The sequence below is a fragment of the Canis aureus genome, chromosome 31, assembly GCF_053574225.1.
Source record: "Canis aureus isolate CA01 chromosome 31, VMU_Caureus_v.1.0, whole genome shotgun sequence".
NCBI lineage: Eukaryota > Metazoa > Chordata > Mammalia > Carnivora > Canidae > Canis > Canis aureus.
In genome coordinates, this window is record NC_135641.1 from 36108819 (window position 1) to 36123338 (window position 14520).

General features: G+C 34.2%; 1 long non-coding RNA gene across 2 annotated transcripts in view; it reads left to right on the forward strand.

Moving 5' to 3' along the window:
* The first annotated feature begins 961 nt into the window (after positions 1-961).
* LOC144302660 (uncharacterized) overlaps positions 962-14520 on the forward strand; it is a 49965-nt gene continuing 36406 nt past the window's right edge. For both annotated transcript variants that reach the window (XR_013369640.1, XR_013369641.1), the window contains exon 1: positions 962-1135. This is a non-coding gene — a long non-coding RNA (uncharacterized LOC144302660). The remainder of the gene's footprint in view (positions 1136-14520) is intronic.

Genomic DNA, 14520 nt, shown 5'->3' on the forward strand with positions numbered 1-14520 from the left:
GATGTTATATTAGCAAGAAAGTAACTGTACAGTTTGTACCATTACACATGTTGGAGCATTTATTTCAGGCTTTAGAAGTTTCTCAAACCAACAGAAACATTATTTGATTTGGGGTGATTTTATAAGTGATATATATAAAATTAGCTAAGCCATCTATCTGGGATCTATAAAGAAACTGATGTCAGCAGTTAGAAGAGTAAAGATCTTTTTTATGCAGAGACAGTACAGTTGGCAAAACTGTTATGGCTGATAACTTGGAAAGCAGTCCCTGGTCCTAACAAAACCACAGCTATGTGGGAAGTTTTTGGAAAGAAATGGAATGATAGTGTTGCCATTTATTTTCTGCTTTTACTACAGTACTAAACAAGAGAGATGAGCTTGGGCACAGAGAAGAATTGACAGTTTTCAGGCAGAAATGTAAGAGAAAAAAAATAAAGTCCAGAAATGTGAGGCTTAGCCAGGTTGGAAAGCCCAGCTGCTTTTAGGTCTCAAAATCTAGTAAATGAGAAAAAGTTGTTCAAGCAATAAATGTCCATTAAGTTTCCCATTAAATAAGGTCACTTAGCCTTGTGACAAACTACAAACTAAGGGTCTTTCCCTAACACCCAAGTCTATAATCTCAAATAACTTCATGTTGAAAGAGAATGAATAGATTTGAAGAAGTTGAGAAATAAAGACTACTGAAGACCTATGTCTAGGAAAAAAAAATTGAGTATATTACTGGAACTCAGACATTTCTGGAAGCAAATAGATCAGAAGCCTGCTTATGGTTTTAGGGGTATGGGCAGGGTTCGTTTTACCAAGGACAGAAACAGTCTAATGAATTAGTGGCTTTGTCTATTTCTTTTGCCCACAAACTTTCAATAGCAGAATATAAACTATGAAAGTTGTGCAGACCCCAGTGAGAACCTAATTGCTCAATAATCACTTTAGATGATGACACAGTACATGATAAGCAAGATAGGACTTCACAGAAATGAGGAAGCATACACACATTGGAGAGACTTGACAAGGCTCTTCCTCCCAAAGAGTGGAATATAAGTCTAATTAAGGAACTTTACAAACCTACAGGAAAGGAAGTTTTTACAAAGGTTATCTAGCAGGATTTCACGACCGTAACAAACCAGAGATTGCTGTGAGTGATTTCCTATCTCCATTCTTGTGAAAGGGAGTGTTTGTAGTGGTCATTTTCTCCTTGTTCATGATTTTTTAGTGGATGATTAGGGAAAATAACTTTTCTTTTAGTTGATAGCTTGACAATACAAAATGAACTATACAAATATTGACTTGATACAGAGAACTGCCTAGTTGCTGGATATTTTGAGTCTTTGAGATGAACATAATCAGATTTATAAATTAGCCATTAAAACCTAATATATACATTACATTTCTCCTTTTGGACACATATGTCTCTACAATTTTGGAAGTTAGCACTAAAAGTAGCTTAGTTTAGGGGTGCCTGGATGGCTCAGTTAAGCATCTGACTTAATTTCAGCTGGGGATGTGATCTCAGAATTGTGAGATTGAGCCCTACATCAGGCTCTGCACCTGTTTAAAATTCTCTCTCCCCCTCTGTCTCTGCTGCTCCTGCTAGGCACTCATGCTCAATCTCTCTCTCTCTCTCTCCCTCTCTCTCTCTCAAAAAAAAAAAAAAAAAAAAAAAAAGTTTACTTTAGCCAAGGAAATGTTGGCAGAAATTATTTGAGTTCCATGTTCTCCTACCCTTGCCATGGTGATCATGGAACTATATGACACTATGGTGATTCCATTCTTCTGGCTCTCTAAATGACCACTATATTTAGAGTCCCTCTGCTGGACTGTTCTAGCATTATTGTGACTGAGAAATTTAACTGCTTTAAGTCACTGAGACATTGCCTTTTTAAAGTGAGCATAATCTGGATTATCCTGATTGATTCTAATGGAATCCTTTGAGGATAAAATGACTGTAATCTGTATTGGAAACAGAGTGGCCAGAAAAAGCCAAACAAGCAAACAAGCAGACAAACTGAATAGCTGTACATTCGATTCTTTTCCTCTTCATGTATAGTTGGACTGAAATTTCCAGTTTCCTTTGTATATAGATGTGGTCATAAAACTTAATTCTAGCCATTGAAATATGAGCACATATGATGTGTCTCACTTAGAGCATGACCTACTATTCTACTTTTTAGTATTTAAAAACAGCAAACACTCATTATATCATAGTTTCTCTGGGTCAGACACTCCAGTACAGCTTAGTTGGGACCTTGGGCTCATAGTCTCTTACCAGGGCAGTCATGTCAAAACTTGACTTACAGCAGACATACTTCCCTGGCAATTACTGATTTAGTTTCTGTTTCTATGTTTCTTATTCCAGAATCTCATAAATGAAGTCATAAAGTACATAACACTCTAAGATTCACTCCTTTCACTTAGTTATAGTCATTTAAGATTCATCCATGTCTTCACATGGCTTGAGAGTGAATTCTTTTTATTGGTGAATAGTATTCCACTGTATGGATGTACCACAGTTTGTTTTTCCATTCACCTTTCAAAAGACATAATGATTACTTCCAGTTTTGGGTGATTATGAATAGAATTCCTATGAACATTCAATAAATGGTGCTGGGAAAATTGGAGAGCTATATGTAAAAGAATGAAATTAGGTTGCTTTCTCTTTTTTTTTTTAAAGATTTTATTCATTAATTCATGAAAGACACAGGGAGAGAGAGGCAGAGACACAGGCAGACAGAGAAGCAGGCTCCACACAGGGAGCCCCACATAGGACTCCATCCCGGGTCCAGGATCACGCCCCAGGCCGAAGGTGGCACTAAACAGCCGAGCCACCCAGGCTGCCCCCGCTTTCTAACACCATAAACAAAAATAAAAATAAACTCACAACTGATTAAAGACATAAATATGAGGCCTGAAACTAGAAAAATACTAGAAGAGAGCACAGAAAGTAATTTCTTTGACATCAGCCATAGCAACATTTTTCAAGATACTTCTCCTAAGGCAAGGCAAACAAAACCAAAAATAAACTATTGGGACTACATCAAAATAAAAAGATTTTTCATAGCAGGAGAAACCATCAACAAAACAAAAAGACAACTTACTGAATGAGAGAAGATATTTGCAAATGACATACCTGAAAGGGATTTATATCCAAGATTAACATAAAGAACTTATATAACTCATTACCCCAAAACCAAATAATCCAGTTAAAAAATGGGGAGAAGAAACAAATAGACATTTTTCCAAAGAAGACATACAGATGGCTAGCAGAGCATATAAAAAGATGCTCAAAATCACTCATAATCAGTGAAATGCAAATCAAAACAACAATGAGACATTTATCACCTTATGTTGGTTAACATGAGAGACTCCTAATTCAGGAAAATAAACAAAGGGTTGTGAAAGGGGGAGGAGAGTGAGGGGATGGAGTGACTGGATGACCGGCATTAAGGAGGGCACTTGACAGGATGAGCACTGGTGTTATACTATATGTTGGCAATTGAATTTAAATTAAAAAAAAAAAGGGAAAAAACTTACATGGGTTAAAATGGCTAAAATCAAAATGGCAAGAAGTAACAAGCATTGGCAAGGATGTGAAGAAAAATAATCTTTGTGCACTGTTCATGGAAAAGTAAATTGGTATGGCCACTATGGAAAATAGAATGAAGGTTCTTCAGAAAAGCTAAAAATAGAAATGCCATATAATCCAACAATTCCACTACTGAGTATTTGCCCAAAGAAAACAAAAACACTAATCTGAAAAGATATATGTACCTTGATGTTTACTGTAATATTTTCAATAGTCAAGGTATGGAAACAACCTAAGTGCCCATCAATAATAGATTAATGGATAAGGAAAAAGTAATCTATCATCTATCTATCTATCTATCTATCTATCTATCTATCTATCTATCTATCTAATAGAATGCTACAGAGCCATCAAAAGGATGAGATCATGCATTTGAGACAACATGGATGGACCTAGAGGGTATTATGTTAGTGAAATAAGTCAGACTGAGAAAGAAAAATACCATGTAATTTCACTCATAAAGGGAATATAACACACGCATGCACAAGCACACACACACGCACACACGCATCCCAAATGAATTAACAAAGAGCAGAATCAGACCTATAAATACAAATAACAAACTGATGGATGCCAGAGGAGAGGAGGCTGAGGGGCTGGGTAAAGTGGGTGAAGGGAAGTGGGAGATCCTGCACACCTGCACATTAATGCAGGAGTTCTATTCATACCTTCCAGGTTTGATCACCATAATACTTCCTTTTCTGTCAGCCAGCTGTATGAACAGCAGTATAGAGCTGTGAAGTCATGTATTGGGTGGAGGAGCCAAAGATGCATTAATCCTGAGTATTTTGGATATTGCCTCCCACCAAGTAGGAAGACTGGGATCTTGTTGGAATTTATTGTGCTTTTGTGTGTGTGTGTGTGTGTGTGTGTGTGCGTGTGGAGTTATTTTTCATAGCGGCTGGCATTATTTTTACTCCCTTTCTTCTCTCTTCATCATATGTACACACCATGAAGAATGAAGTCTTAATTGGTAGAATGAATTTTAAAATGATATAAAGAAAGAAAAAATGATATAAAGAACAATTTAAAGGGATAAAATATTGCCCCATTTAGGAAATAAATATTTTTGAAGAGAGGTAATCCCTCCTCCCCTTAAACAACAATGAAAAGTACAGGAGACACCTAATAATCCTTGCTTTCCCTTCCCAAAGTCAAATGATTAAGATACAATACAATGATTTATATGACTCAGAAGGACCAAAAAAGGAGAAATACAGATATTGCTTCCTTGCTTATCTTATGTACTTATATGTGACCTGCATATGATTCCTTAAATGAATGCTGTAATGAGCTTGCAGTAAAATCTGCTGGGGTTATCACTCATTACATAGAAGGCTTGGGATCCATTAATAATGGTCTTTTATTAAGACATTCCATTCTAATTCCTAGCTGCTCTCAGAATAAAATGGTTCTTTTGCAAGTGGCATGGTCACTTACCCTTTTTCTAGCATATGACTTACCTCTTGTACCATGCTGTGGTTTTCACAGGAAAACCAGAAGACCCCAATCTCATGGGACAACTTCTGTACTACTCACATTTCTGCAAATTGTATGTACATGTAGGCTACACATTCAATGCCTTTCATAAACTCTGAGCTTGAATGTGGGGTGTATTTTCTCCTCTATCTGCTTGGATATGTGGTCATATCATTTGTTTAAGTCCTTTCTCACTTCTGTACCACAAGGAATGGTTATAAGCATGGTGACTAAGCAGCCAGTCACTTGAGGATTTAGATGTTAATTTCCCCTTCCATCAAATATAATCTAACTTTTAAAAGATTCTCTCGAATGCTCTTTAGCTTGGTTTGGGGGCTGAAACTATTCAATGATCTGTCCCTCCTCCTAAAATAAAAGAAATAAATGACTACAAGGCACTCAGCTACCTCAGATGACATCCTACCTTTGCATTTTATCTTTCCAATTATTTATACGGGAAGTAGCTTGAAACACCAAATCTGTGGGAAATGAGAAAACTAAGGTAATGAGGGTCTAGGGCAGAGTGGTGACACTCAAGAGCTGGTAAATCCTGAATGCAGTATACATAGTGTCTTTTATTCTCAATTATCACTTTTAGTCTTTGGGATTAAATGTGAAATAACTGGCTTGGCCCCAAATCCAATCATATTATACTATCATTATTAACATAGTTTTGTATGGTTACTGATAGAATTGATTCCAAAATAAGTAGAATCAAGTGGGCATTTGTCAGAAGTAATTAATTTCATCGCTAAAGTCAAACCTCTGTAGTTGCCATATGATTATTAATTCTGATTTTTTTGGCTTTTTATCCCTAAACTTAGTAAATACACACTTTAGAATTTTTTTGCAGCTCATTTCCTCCTTTTTGGCTTCTACTTTCTATGTATCCCTTTCTTGACAAGGTTTTAATTGATTTCAGACTGACAATTAACACTCAAATTTTGCAGTTGTCTTTGCTGTGGTTTCAATATCTACCTTTTCTACCTCTGCAAACCTTCCAATTGAACACACAAACAAAACATAACAAAATAAAAACTTCAAGAATGAGCATCATTGAGAACATATGCTCTTGCATTTGATCTGATGCTGACTGCTGTCCTCATAATTAACTGCTTTGTGAATTTTTCAGGTCCCCACTGTATCACAGGATACATGAGAATCGTGTCTTCACTTTGCATTGCTATGGGAAAATTCATGAGTACATGGACACATCCAAAATTATAAGGTAGTATAGTCACTTATCAATATGAGTTGAGTTTAGGAAAACATGACTTCTTTCCAATCTTATGATGAAGAAAATAGAACAAAATTTTACATTCACTATTCTTTCAGGAAAAATGAGATTTAGTAGCCAGTAATATATAACACACTATAAAGAAAAATTTCAAGAAGAAATTTAAAGAACACTATGGTGAAACTGCTAAAAGTAAACAATTCTCACCGTAGATTAATCATTTCAACATAAATCCATTATTCACTTTCAAGACAGCTGTTATGTACTGAATGTTTATATCCTCCTCAAGTTCCTATGTTGAAGTCCTAAACCCCAGTGTGGCTATATTTAGAGATAGGGCATTGAAGGAAGTAATTAAGGTTAAATGAATCCCAAGGGTAAGGCCGTGCTCTAATAAAACTACTGTCCTCATAAAAAGAGACATCAGAGATCTCACTCTGTGTATGTGTGTTCATGGATGCACATGCACCAAGGAAAGGTGATGTGAGGACACAGGGAGAGGGTGACTGTCTGCAAGCAGGAAGAAAGCTCTAACCACAAACCAAAAACCAAATCACTTAGGGCTTGGATCTTAGACCTCTAGCTCGCAGAACTGGGAGAAAATAAATGTCATTTAAGCCACCCACTCTATGCTATTTTGTTATAGCAGCCTGAGCAGACTAATACAACACATGATCACACATATAATCTTTAGCCCAACATTATTTTATCTGTTCAAATTTAAAAATTAAAGAAAAAAGAATTGTTTTCAACACTCATAATGTATATTCTTATATGTAATGTCTATGTTTTCACAATAACACCATTTGTTTTAATCCTCTTTTCTGCATTAAAATTAAATCAGTTCTGTATTTTAAAAATAGATATGGAAAATGTAAAATAATAGAGTCATTTAGGCTTAAAATATGTACCATAGATAAAAGTTACAATGTTACATCTTAACAATGTAGGCTATTTCTTTATTCTATAAAACTGATGGTACCTGGCTCTGTATTCCCACTTGCAAACTTTAGAAGAGAGTTTATAACAGCTATTTCTGTAGCTTTTTTTCTGAGGCTTATGTAGCATGGAAACATAGGAATGGGGCAAGAAGTGAAGACTCTGATCACTAAGTGGCACTGGTTACTTAATGCTGGATCTCTGACATCCATTAAATATGGCTACTAAATCCAGTCTTGGTCTATTATAGGCAATGAGAACATGGTGGAAGACAGAGTCCTGCCTATGTCTATTACCAAAGCCTGATAAGAGGTCAGGCACTGATGAGGAATTTCATAAATACTGTGTGATGAATGAGTGAATATTTTGAACTGTTTTATTGTCCTCTCTTGAACTGAACTTGTCTTCTCCCCACCCCAACTTTTCTCTTTTACTTCCTGTATCATTTAAAATGTTCTCACTGCAGGGCAACTGGGTGGCTCAGTCAGTTAAATGCCTGCCTTTGGCTAAGGTCATGATTCTAGGGTCTTGGGATTGAGTCCCACATCAGGCTCCCTGCTCAGCAGGGAGTCTGCTTCCCCCTCTTACCCTGCCTGCCACTCCCCTTCCTTGTGCTTTCTGTCAAATAAATAAATAAATAAATAGTCCTAAAAAAATGAAAATAAAAAAAATGTTCTCCCTATTAAAGCAACATCATAGCTAGCTTCAAATATGGGTTCTTTTTCCACCCTACCTCAGTTCAGTCAGACATTCATTCCACATTGTATATTGTTCAAGTATATAATCCTGTTAAATCCTAATTTAGAGCTCAGGATTTTACAACTTAATTGCAGTGATAATTTTCTCTTATTTATTAATTTTATTTACCCCCAAATTCCACTTACCAATGTTTTATAGATTCCAATTTGATAGTTACTTAGGAAAAAAAATTATTTTCTTTTTAAATTCTCAATAACTCTTCATTCTTTATACAAAAAATGTTCATAACCCTTAATAATTCATGTCCTATAAGGACATGCACAGCCATCTCCTAAACAGACACAAACCATACCTCTGAAGCTGTATTGTAGTCCCTCTGTTTTTAGAAAAAAAAAATAATAATAATAACATACTCCGCTATCTTCATTTCTCAGAAAAGGAAACAAAAACTAAGAATTACTCAAGGTCACAGAATTAATAAAACCTGCAATGTAAACTCAATTCTGTGACCTAATAGCCTGCTTAGTTTTTCTTTTATAATACAAGGACCAACATGGGAATATAAAATAAATATGAACAGTGAATTTCAACCAGAAAAGTTGAGCTTCACTTAAAAAATTATGGGTCTTGAAGTTAAAACATTTAAAATCTAAAATTTTGAATATTTAGTATATCCACTTTGAGTATGTTAGTATTAGTATCCATTTGACATGGCAGTTATTTCCTTGTGTGATTAAAATATTTCCTTTACAAGGTTTGGCATGACTCCCCTTAGATATATTTTTTAGGTCATTTTACATAATAAACTTTTTGAAGTTTATTATAAGTGGTTTTGACCTTCAAAAATTATGAAACACAATTATATGAAATAAATATATGTATTATACTATTGAATGTGCCATTGTTTATTCTTAGGGATGACAGCACCTATTTATTCACTGGAATTTAACTAAAAAGAAAATTTATGACTGATTATTCCTATTAAATGTCATGGAGTCTGGCTATTGATGCCATGTTCTACAAAATGTGACAGGGAGTCAATATGTAAGGGATAATTCCACCTTGTTTGAGGACTAGGAAAGAAGCTCCATATATATCTATTTAAACAAATCAAAGTGATACATGGCAACATGCAATGCCAATTTCTGTGTAGATACGGAGAAATACAAACATACAGAAAACATACTGAAAACTCATTAATGCTTACAATTATATACTTAAATAAAAAGGGGAGTTCCTGTTCCCAACTTGTCACAGGTATCCAAAGAAGTTTCTATTGCACTATCAATGACTGCTATCAACATTAGAAAAAACAAAGCACTACTGTTAGGCAAATTATCCACAATCATTTTCAACAATTATAATATTTTTGTAAAAAGTATAAATTAAAATATATGGTGCTCCAGGACAAGAACATAATTACTCTCCTTTAATTCAGCTCACAAATATACAATATACCTTCAGTTTCTTTTATTTTTTTTCCAAGTAGATTTTATATAATAAGGTATGCGCATGGAAGGGCAGACTATGGGAATTGAGGCAGTTGGAGGAAATTGAAGCAACAGTACACACACAACACTTAAAAGAAACCTTAAGAGATACTAAATTCTATAAGATGCAAAGTGCTGAACTTATGACAGCTACCTCATCCCAAGAATGATAGCCCAATGATTCAAATTGAATTAAGCTTTATAGAAAGAACTTACTGATACAAGAATGCAACCAAATTGTACACTCAGATGCAGTTATTACCATTCTTAGATTTTGCTGGGCATGAATGTGAGAAAAACAGGTAACTAAATCTTGAAGCAGCAAATATAAAGACAATAATCTCTATTTTATTTATATTAGGGCCTTAAAAAAGGCAATATGGATAATGTTTTAAATCTGAGATGTGAAAGTGAAGAAAGTTATTAATATATAGAGAGAATTTGTGTGTTTGTATATATATTATATAGAGAGATTTATTTATTCACTTATTTATTTTATAGGTTAAAATTATCACCTGATTTTTTGTATGATTTATTTATTTATTTATTTGTTTAAAGATTTTATTTATTTGTGAGAGACACAGGGAGAGAGGCAGAGACACAGGCAGAGAGAGAAGCCCGATGTGGGACTCGATCCCAGGACTCCAGGATCATGCCCTGGGCCAAAGGCAAATGCTCAACCACTGAGCCAACTAGGAGTCCCTATATGAAATTTTTAATATGGGTTTCTGGGGTTTCTTTTTGGAAACATTACATTGTATTTAGAAGGAATTATGCTTTTTTAAATTAATAATTCACTTATATTAGAATTAAAATATCTTCTATATAAACATTATTGAGGGTTGACATAAGAATATTAGACATTAATCAGATCTATGTTTTATCCACTTCATTACTGACAATGGCACCAACACTCACAGTGTAATCTAAAAATGTTTAATGTTAGAATTAACTTTTAAGTTGCCTTGCTGAAAAAAGGAATGCTTTGATAGAAATGGCAGATTAGATCATTCTGACCAGCTCTCTAACTAATGATAGTTAAAAGAGCTGAATAATATATTTTGAAAATTCATTTGGAGGTACTGGGAAGCTGATAAGTCAGGTTAAGGTTTAAGGACCAAGACCAGAAAGAGAAGGCTGAAACCCAGTCAACTCTCCCTAGCTAATTCCATAAGAGATAGGAATCTTGAGATGATGACTTACTATTACAATAATTCAGGCTGTGTTCTTGGAAAAAAATGAAATTAGCATGTAGAATATTATGGATCAATACATTTGGAAAGAAGAGCAAGTATCATTGAGCACAAAGAAAAATTAGCTATGTTGTAGCCCCTCCTAATGTCTCAGTCAACCTCATGAGAAGCATTAAGCTGAGTGGCCCAACATAATTGTCATGAGTTTGGGAGAAGTCTAGGACTTTATATGTCAGGTTAATCAGTGAATGATGTAAGATGTTAGTTCCTTCCAAATTGATCTATAGACTAATTGAAATTTCAATAAAGATTCTAGCAAGTTATTTTATAGCTATCATAACATAATTCTAAAGTTAATATGGAAAGGCAAAAGACTCTGAATAGCCAACACAATATTGGAGGAGAATGAGACTGGAAGACTGACGCCACTTGATGTTGAAGCACAACATAAAGCTACAGTAATCAAGGCTAATATTATCCTCAATGGGGAAAAACAGAGTTTTTCCTCTAAGGTCAGGAACAAGACAGAGATGTCCACCCTCACCACTGTTATTTAACCTAATACTAGAAGTCCTACCCTCAGCAATCAGACACCAAAAAGAAGTAAAAGACATTCAAATTGTCAAGAAGTTAAACTTCCACTATTTGCAGATTCCGTAATCAAGCTCCTTGGTCTTAACCCAAATGAACTGGAAACTTACATCCACATGAAAATCTGCACACAGATATTTGCACAGCTTTATCATAACTGCCAAAACTTGGAAGCAACCAAGATGTCCTTCAGTAGATGAATAAATAAACAGTGGTACACCCAGACAGAATATTACTCAGCACCAAAAAAAAAAAAAAAAAAAAGTTATAAGGCCGTGAAAATACATGGAGGAAACTTAAATGCACACTATCACTTGAAGAAAGTTAATCGAAAAAGGCTATTTATTGTATGGTATGATTCCAACTATCTGACATCCTAGAAAGGCAAAACTATGGACACAGCAAAACAATCAATAGTTGCTAGAGGTGAGGTGGAAGGAGGGATGAACTGGAAGGACCTAGAGGATTTTTAAGGCAGTAAAAATACTCTGTATGTTATCATAAAAATAGGCACTTGCCATAATTCGTCCAAACCCATAGATTGCATAACACCAAAAATGAACCCCATTGTAAAATATTAACTTTGGGTGATTATGCTATGTCAAAGTATGTATCATCAATAGTAATAAATACACTACTCTGGTGAATGATACTGATAATGAGAGGAGCTATGTATGCGTTGGGGAAAAGCAAATACAGTACTCTGTACCTTCCTATGAATTTTTCTGTGAAACTAAAATTGCTCTAAAAGTTGAAGTCTAAAAGAAAGAAAGAGAAAGGAAGAGAAAGAAGAATAGAAAAGAAAAGAAAAGAAAAGAAAAGAGAAAAGAAAAGAAAGAAGAAAAGAAAAGAGAAAAGAAAAAAGAAAAGAAAAAAGAAAAGAAAAGAAAAGAAAAGGAAAGGAAAGGAAAGGAAAGGAAAGGAAAGGAAAGGAAAGGAAAGGAAAGGAAAGGAAAGGAAAAGAAAGGAAAAGAAAGGAAAAGAAAGGAAAAGAAAGGAAAAGAAAGGAAAAGAAAGGAAAAAAAAGAAAGGAAAAGAAAGGAAAGGAAAAGTAAGGAAAGGAAAAGTAAGGAAAGGAAAGGAAAGGATAAGATCCTAGGGATAGTCATGTAAATATTTAGAGTCAGCATCAATTTCATTTCTCTAAGATAAATACCAAGTGTGTAGTTGCTGGTTATATGGTGGGTGTATATTTAATTTTATTTAAAAAACCTACCAAGCTGTTTTCAGTGTTCTCTTTTTCATTCTCTAGAATGTTATTGCACAACCAGTCGCACAATATGCATACCACCACTTTGTAAAATTTGGTTCCTAGAATTCACATGATTTTTTATTAAAATTTTATTAGGATGATAAAAATATTTTATTTATTTATTTTCTAAAAGATTTTATTTATTTACTCATGAAAGACACAGAGATAGAGGCAGGGACATAGGCAGAGGGAGAAGCTGGCTCCTGGCAGGGAGCCTGATGCAGAACTCAGACTCCATCCCAGGTCCCCAGGATCTCAACCTGTGCCAAAGGTAGATGCTCAATCACTGAATCACCCAGGTACCCCAATATATTTTATTTTTAGACTAACTTATGTTTATTATTTCACCAGTAAGCAAATTAAATAAAATCATAATATCATTATATTATTAACTTCTATTTATCGTCTGAAAATATACTTGAGTCTTTTTTTTTAATTTTGTTTGATAACCTAGAATATGGTCTAGATTGGATTGTGTTACATGTGCAGTTGAGAAGAATGTGCTTTCTGTCCTTATTGCATTGAGTATTTTATAAACATCAGTCAGTGTCTCTGATAGTGTTATTCAGGCCATCTATTTCCCTACTGAATTTCTGCCTAGTAGGTCCTGCCTACTACTAAGACAGAAATGTTTACATCTTCAACTATAATTGTGGAGTTATCTATTTCTCCCTTCAGATCTACCACCTTTTACCTCATGCATTTTTAAAGTCTGTTACTGAATCTATATGTAATGAGGATAGTTCTGTCCTCTTAGAAAATTAATGCTTTTATGATTTTGTAATTCCCTCTTTATCTCTGATAATTCTATATTTGAACCCTACAATGACTGAAAATATTATTTTTTTGGATAGTATTAAGGATGACACTTACTTCTTCATCCTTTTATTTTTAACCTGCCTCTTTTTAGATTTTGTAAACACTCAATTCCCTCACTGTAGCATGAAAGCAGCCATACGCAATATTTAAGTTATTAACTTTTACTGTTTCCTTAACATAGAGTCTGATAGACAGTTGGCTTTAATTCCTACTTCTGTTCCACTGTAGGTAACATAGATATCTTTTGTTAGTAGTCTTCAAATTTTTCCCTTTCTCTTTGGTTTTATGAGGTAAAAATATGGTATGACTAAGTGTTGATTTTTATTTTCATTTTATTTTTCCTTGATGTTTTCTGATCTTCTTATCTGTCACTAATTTTGGAATATTTTGTCCTTAATTTCTTCAGACATTTCTTTTGCTCCATTTTCTTTCTTCTTTAGGGATTCTAAATATGCATACATTAGACTGCTTGATATTGAATTATAGCTCTTAGGTTTTTCTGTTTATTATTGTTGATTCTTTTACTTCCACTTTTTTCTCTCATATCATTTCAGTTTAGGTAATTTCTATTTGCCTCTCTTCAAGCTTTCTAATTTTTTCTCAGTTGCTCTGAGTCAACTGATGATCCCTCAATAATATTCTTTAGTTCTATTACTATGTTATTTCTAACATATAAATTTGGTTCTTTCTTTGAGCATTAATCTGTGTTGAAAATACATGTGGTCTTGAATTTTGTCTACTTTTTTCCATTAGGGTTTTTAACAAATTATTCCTCCCTATCCTATAGTTCCAACAGATGTGTTATGTCTGATTTTTTGTACTACTGATTAAATTGGCTCTTCAGACTTTTTTCTTCCTTTTGCATGCCTCATACTTTTTTGTTCAAGGGGGGACCTGCTGTATAGAACAGGGATTAGCAAACTATGGCCCTCGGGCCAAATCAGGTCTGGGAAATCAGAGCTGTTTTTGTATAGCCCATGACAAAATGATTTTTCATTTTAAATGTTCAAAAAAATTAAAAGGATAATATCACATGACATGTAAAAATTATGAAATAAATTGTAAGTAAACCAAGCCATGATATTAAAGTTATTTCCATTATATATAATGTATGGCTTTAAAAAAACCTCAAATACATTAGTAAATATTTGTCTTGACATTAATCTTCATGTTTATAATGCTCATCACCAGGTACCAGATAATATTTTTCTTCCATCAAATTAACTTTCTCCTTCAGT